Below are 7,529 nucleotides of genomic sequence, written 5' to 3' on the forward strand. Positions count from 1 at the left end.
CTGGTTCTTTTCGCCGCTCCTCACTGATTGCCTGCGTCACGTCCGGCTTGACCCAAAAACTTCCGGAAGCGGCTCTGCATTTTTCGCCTACGTCACGGGGCAGGGCCCCCGCTCCGAAAGGAACCGTTCTGCCGGCCGGCGCATGAACCTCGACGAGTTGATTCACTTCGAGAGGGAACCGTTCTGCGCTCGCTGTGGCGCCTCATGGCCGTAGTCGAGCGACGACGCGTGCCGCAGCTGCTTAAGTATGGCCGCGGTTTTTGTTGTTTTTTTTTTTCTGTAGCGCTTTGTGGTTTTAGTAACCCGAGGCAAAAAAAAAAACGTTTTTTATAGTCTGAGGAGGTTTTGCATCAACACTTTAGGCTGATGAATTATTTATTGCAAGGAATAATAAACCTCAAAATACATCGCAGAAAAAAAAAATAACCCATCAACTCCTACGAGTATGGCTAAGACTGTGTGCCGACCGCGAAGCGAAGTGGGGACGAAGGGGTAGGCCGGGCTGCCGTCAAAAACGAAGGTGTTCTACGCGCTTCGATTGCAACTTCGCGATCGAGAGCTTCGGTCAACAGCAGTGCGACCATTTGAATTCCACAGTAGCAGAGACAAATAATTCACGTCCGTAAGTGTGCGGGCTCGGTTTTTCCTCCCTTCTAAGTCAACGGAAAGGGAGCAGAGGGTGGCTGACTGGATCGAGTGCGGTGGTCAGATTCCCTGTTTATCAGCTGCGTCCTACATTGACAGCTATTCATGGAAAGTTTGCACACGCTCACAACGCTTGAGAGGTCGATAAGACTAAGGATGCTGCTCCGCTGTTTCAAGTGCCGTATGACATGGGAAAAAAATTAACATGTTATACACCTGACTTACTGACGCTAATGTAACGTTTGCACTTGTTTTACTTCAACCCTTTTGTTCTATATTGTACCTTGTGAAACTGTCCGGTGATGACATTTTTTCGCTTCCAGTCATTTTATATTTGTGAAAAGGGACTAGATCGACATTACGATCTATTTTTGATATACGTGTCCTATAAATCCGGATATATCGAATTCCAAATGAGGGACTGCAAAGCATTTTAATATATCAATGACTCGACATATGAAACATACCAACAGAGAAACTGATCAGTAACCTAGAAGTATGAATATGGTGCAACCCCGCTAGTGGCACACTTGCTGCAGTGACGTGCTGCTTCTGGTCTACTGGTGGCCTTGCACCCACCCACCGCGGGTGTGGTGACCCACGAGGTTGACGTGAGCGTCACCTCCCGCCAGGCATCGAAACGGACAGAACACTGGACAAATTTCCAAGTTCCACTCGGCAGGAGCAACCACGTGTACCAAATATGTGGCAGAATAGACCACAGCATAGGAGCGCCACGTCGCCTTCAGTAGCAGAGCAAACCTCACGAGGTCTGTCGCAAGTCTCAATGCGCCACAAACGGTGCATCGAATGCCAGTTTCCTTGCATGATAGTGTTCGCTGGGGCACTGCAAGAGAATGCACTAGGTCTACAAATGTGCATTCCCTCATTCCACTTAACATAATAGTAGTAGAAGTTTGTGTAGGAAGTGCTGAAGTCGTTATATCTAATTATTCTCATATGAGGGGAAAGCAACTTACTGAGAGAAATCTAAAGTAAGCGTTCAGTCTTCTTTCTTCTCAGCCAACACAAGGGCGCCATATTGTCTGTGTTACTGCTAGAATTCCTCAAGCGTACTTCACATTGCAACGGTAAAATAATACAGTACACTGCTTTCTCTATGCACAGACAAGGGTTTGACCCAAGCCGAGAACTCTAAAACCAAACCGGGCACCGGCCCAGCAAAAAAGCACAGTTTTGGGCCCAAGCACGTGGAGTGCTCGGGCAGAACTGATGTGCACCCCAACATGACTGCACCCAATTCCTGGATGACCACTCACTCATTAAACACAACAGCCAATGTAGAAAGCAAATGTCATTACGTACCGTCTCCCTGGCCAAGCAATGTAGTACATGCTTGGAGTTACTCTCCATGACTTCCACCGATGCCCACTCAAGACCAGGTATGAGCACGACAGGTACCTGGCTGCCTGGTGGCCGCTGCCACACTTGCTTTGGGTTGGGTGCAACAAGAAGTCATCGAGAACTGTGGTAAAATAAAGGAATCACAATCAAGCACCAACCGAACTGAGCAAGCAAGAAACTAGTTCGTACAGCTGCTGCTCCACGCAGACTTCAGACGCATCAAGTAACCTTATTTTATCGACAGTAGTTACACACTTCATAGCAAAAATTGCATTTTTCTTTTAAGCAGATGAACCGCTGACGTCAATTCTCAGTATGCTCTATGGCACAGGGCTCCAGATTGCTTTAGGCCACCTAGGCGTCTCTGATGTGCGCCAACATTGCACAGATCCTGGGCATTATAGAAATTCCCATTTGTCACAATTTAGCTTATTTGCTATCTCCTGCATTCAATCCCGTGGTGCTCAGCATGTGAATGTCACAGGCACCAAGCCACCACAATGAAGCTGAAATGTATTGTAATGTTGCATGTATAAAAGTATATAAAAAAAATTTGGTGACACTCAAGCTCACTTCAGCGGTCCAGCACAGCAATGTTAATGCCTTTCATCTTGGATCCCTTGACGGATCCTCTTTCACGAACATGCACTTTGCTGCTCACTGAGCCACCAGTATGTTAATTCCTAGTACTGTGCTCTCACGCATGCTCATTACCATACAGTATATTAGTTGAGTTATCTGAATAGGTTAAAGACCACCTGACATAGAAACAAAGCCTAGCTTTAATGGAGTGCTACAAACTTGCATGTATGACCTAAAAGTAGTGTGGCTCAAAGTTCAAGTGTTCAGGTGGGTTTCACTCCAACCTTACCCTCCATCTCAAAGGAACTGACCAAGTTGGCATCTCCTGACAACTAGGCCGCGCCACATTGTCTCATGACATCATACAACTCGCTAGCCAACCGGTACCAGACCATGTCACGTGCCAAGTGCCAGAGAGGCATTACTTGTGATTTTTTTTTGCTCACAAAGCTGACGAAACCAAATTTTCTAGAAAATAGTGCCTTTAATTCTCTCACGTTAAAACTGTGCCCCGTGCCACCCATCAGCACTCAACTGCACTTTCACCTTCTGCAAGCATCTCTGCACTCTAGCCAATACCTCATAGATGCAGCACACAGATTAGAACCAATGCCACTCTGACATCCTGCAAGCATTAGCCGCTGCAGGGAGTGAAGCAATTAACTAGGCACCTTTAACAGCACACATACAGAAGTTCATACAGCAGTGGAATGAGACATTGATGAGAAGATCAAACCAGAAGATGCAAGTTGGGTAATTTAAAAAGCAAAATGTACAGCCCATGTGGTTTGCTTTGCATTCTCCTCATCATGGAGGATAGTGGAGCTACTGGCTTCTTCCTTTCTAGTTATTGCTGAAAGGAGGTATCACAAACCCCCGCCTTTACGGTCAACACAGGCGCAAGATCCCCTTTACTGTTACCCGTCGTTCCTCAATGAGGTTTGAGAACACATTTAAAAGTTAGGCATGTCAACCCGCAAAGTATGTGTGTCGGTGGGCAATTGAGGAATAAGTTCAAAAAAAGGTCATTCTCTTATACAATCAATTGAATGTTTATAATTTGTAGTCCAAATTACACTGCATAAATACAATACAAAAATAAAAGACGAGGTCACGAAAGTGATAAAAGAAGACTCTGTATATGAGGAAAACCCGACAATGAACAAAACATTGCAATAAAAGATTACTACAAAGATAATAAAGCAAGTATTCCAGATATAATAAATATGGGCAAGGGTTACATAAAAAACACAGCGTAAAAATATTACTAATATGGTAAAGGTTAACAAAGGCAAAAATAATGTTTGATTAAACAACAGTCTGTGGCAGAAAGGATTTCTCACGGCTTTCTTGTTAGCTGAGGCGTCGAAGGCTGGGTTGCCAGTAGCGGCGGCCGTACAAATGAGGAGAATGATGCATCGATCGTGGGCCCGGTGAAACACAAGATTTCCCAGAGCGGCCACGAGAGAGGCCCAGAAGACTGAATCTTCCCAGAGTGCACTGGCGCAGGCGTGCTGTGGTCTATCATTTTATACTCTCGGCCGGCTACACAGTGCCTGCGTCAAGGACGCGTGGTCGCTGCCCTGCCATCATGTCGAAGCCTGCTCAGAGGAGCGACGAGGTCCCATGAGTTTCGCTCTTATCTGAGGCCAAAGATCCCACAACTTCCGCTGTATAGGTGAGGCAGCTTGTGACAGGAGGCCTGTAGAACACAATTATTCATGTTAGAAGCAAAACTTCTCAGGCAGGAACATTTTTGACAAAGGTTGTACAAGCTATGCCGCTAAAGCACATTTCCCACATAAAATGACACATATTCACCTGTACAAGCAAACAATATGCTATTCGTAAAAGGACTGCATTGCTGAAGCAGTAGACGAAGAATTGTATAACTGCGTGCCTGCCCGCTTCCCCATGCAGAGCCGCTGCCCTGTAAAAGTCTGCCCACAATTGGGTTACCCCAATCACAGTGGCTGAGGCAGATGCTACCACGAGATCAAACCGGCAATCATCAACGATCGGGCTACAGATGCTTGTAAAGCACAAAAGAGTGGACGCATCAAGAGACAGCGCAGAATGCAGTTTTGCAACAGTCTGCCATATCCCACTAAATTCTGATTGGGACAGTATAACAATGCATCACAATGCACCCTTCCTTGTAAGGAGAAAGAGCTAGGCTTAGGTGTCAATTTTTTTGTAAAGCAAGCGGGCACAGCACAAGCTGTTAAACATCAATTGCAAAATGCTGCATTAAACAGTGGTGCATTTTCATCTCGAAATACACCCTTGGAGGCCTCATCTGCTGATGAGAGCTGAGAAGTTCAATGACAAGTACGCTAAAATTTCATCAGATTTTGACAGTGTACATCAATAACTTCTCCCTTCAGCTCTTTGTGAATGTATTTCTGTTCCCTTCTGTGGCATTATTTTCTGACTTTCCAATCTGGGCTTTCCAAGCTTTCACTAAAAAGAGATTCGTTATGAATTGTGTAATATATACAGTAGTCTGCACATCTTAACACACACGGAATGGTTTCCACCCCCACCTAGACCTGCTTCTGCTTTTTTTTTTTTACTTCCAACCATGCAATAGTTCACACATCTCATATTAGCACAATAAAGACGAGAGATTGGTCGGTTTACGGGGATTAATGTCCCAAATTCAGGCTTTGAGAGATGCTGCAGTGGAGGGCTCCAAAAATCTCGACCACATGGGGTTCTTTAACGTGCACTGACATCGCACGCCCACAGGGGGAGAGATTGCGACCACATGAAAGACAACACAGAAGTGTTGACGTTTGCGGGGGCAATATTCTTTAGCCCGTTCAGCCTTTGTGTATGATAATCTGATGGCAATCTCAAGCCTGTTTTTATTTTTTTAACCAACCTCAGTACACCTGTTCTACACAGTACACCTGTAAACCTTTCTAGCAGGCTAGTTGGTACAAGATCTTTAAAAAAATGCTGCGCGATAAATAAACCTACGTTGGGAAAGTCCTATCTGTGCTTTCGTCTCTCCTTTTCCTCTGTTAGTGAATTTAATGTACAGTCGTGAACAAAAGTGGTGTACAACACACAGCCAGTGGCAGTTCGAGAAACCTGCATCGAAATGCCATCTAGTGACAGCATAAGGGGCAGCGACAGTGACACATGCCCATGAATCAAATGGGGCACTGCCACTACTGTCTCGATCTTAGGTAGCCGTGGCCAGATAAAGTTGGCATGCAGTTTTATCGAGCTCCGCCACCTGCTGAGTGTGGTAAACCACTTTTGCTCACGACTGTACAGCTGCTCTTCTTTTTTTTTTAGCATTTTTTGTATCCTGTATTATGCGGGCCTTTACTATTTCTTGAACAGTGCATCACGCGATCGACAGCATCCCCATTTTACTGTCGATTTTTCATTAACAGGAAGTTAAGCAAGCATAAAAAAAGTGATTGCATACGCAAGATGTCACCAGAGTAATGAGGCAATGCTTTTCTTACGAGTTTCGAAGCATCGCCCAATTCGAGCACACGCTTGAATTCTTTCATGTCAGAAAGAGCAAGGCTGCGTAGCCGAGAATGAGTGATTGGGCCGGTATGACTAGGATCGATGATAAATTTAAGTTCGCAAATTTTAACTAGGTATGCAAGCATGGGGCTGCTACTTGGATTAAAACAAACTTTCGACTATCTTGTAGGGTATGTTCTAAACAGATGGCCGCGCTGGCGAATATTGCTCGGCGTCTGCTCTGAAACATGACCAAAACGCTAACAAGACAAGGCTTGCGTAGGAGCCGCGTCAGCTGATCACAAGCTACGATCGGTAGTCACAGTGGTTAAATCCCCTCAATTTGCGTAAGCTCAGCGTTTTTGTCGCTCTTGCAAGCCACGTCGTGCGTACAGTCGTCAGCACGCCTATCTAGAGCGCATGAGCGGCCTGCAACGGTGCAAAGTAAAATCTTAGTTGCTCTGCTCTAAAAGTGGTACGGTGCACTTGCCAGAGAAACTAGTATACCTAGGCGCATTCGCTGTAGCACTACTTTTGTCTGCAAACCAAGAACGCGCTCAAAAATATACAGAAGCTTCGCCCCGCCTTACTAGCACTTTCTGGGGGACGAAAAACACGCGTTCGAAGTCGTTCATACAAATGACAGCACATAGCAGTTCCTCAGCTTCGCATGGTCCGAGATTTCCTACTGATAAAAAAAAAAAAAAAAAGGTTATAGCTATGCGATGTGAAGACGAAAAAGAAGGCTCACCTGCTGCGGGCGGCAGGATTTTGGGCGGTCATGCCTATCACGCTCGGCAGTACACAATCAAGTCGCAAGAACAAAGTAACGACATTATGCACAGATTGCCAAACGCTCAGAGCATAAACATTTTTCTTTCGTGTTGTCACGACAGTAAATCGACAAACTGTTAATAACGGGGAAGCGTAACAACGAACTTTCCGCGCACGAGGAGCTCATTGCCGGCGACGCCATTTTGCGCTGAACACGTTACGTCACAATTCGGGTGTTTACGAATGGTGGCGGCACTCGCGGCCAATAAAGGACACTGCGTCTAAATTCAAAACTCTGTGATTGTTAATAAATGCGTAACCATAATGAAAAATAAAATTAGCTGATGTCTTATAGACCAACACCGTGTTTACAAAAAAAAGGAAGCTCACGGCGCGGCAGGCCATTGGAGGTGAAATTTAGGATTTAGGTTTAGTGCCCATAGGTAATACAAGGAACCGAAAGATTTCAAAGCAATTTTGTTCTTTCACGGGGCACCTATCATGTCGTTTATCGACACAGAGCAAACATAACATCCTAGAACAGATCGTGAAAATATGCGCTCTCATTAGCGAGACGAAGTATTTTTAAAATACCGCGAAACGCAGGGGCGTGCGAGTTTGGAGGGCGACCCATAGAAACACATGTAAACACAACTTACCGCAACAGTTTC

General features: G+C 45.4%; 1 long non-coding RNA gene across 1 annotated transcript; it reads right to left on the reverse strand.

Annotated features, from left to right (window-relative positions):
• Positions 1 to 1,033: 1,033 nt before the first annotated feature.
• On the reverse strand, positions 1,034 to 7,181 carry LOC146176979 (uncharacterized). The gene is made up of 3 exons (XR_014701244.1): positions 6,836 to 7,181; positions 3,936 to 4,294; positions 1,034 to 2,131 (listed from the first exon to the last, which is right to left on the reverse strand). It is a non-coding gene; the product is annotated as an uncharacterized LOC146176979 (long non-coding RNA).
• Between the last annotated feature and the right edge of the window lie 348 nt (positions 7,182 to 7,529).

This window comes from Amblyomma maculatum, chromosome 10, assembly GCF_055883805.1.
Source record: "Amblyomma maculatum isolate TAMU_Amacu chromosome 10, ASM5588380v1, whole genome shotgun sequence".
Lineage (NCBI taxonomy): Eukaryota > Metazoa > Arthropoda > Arachnida > Ixodida > Ixodidae > Amblyomma > Amblyomma maculatum.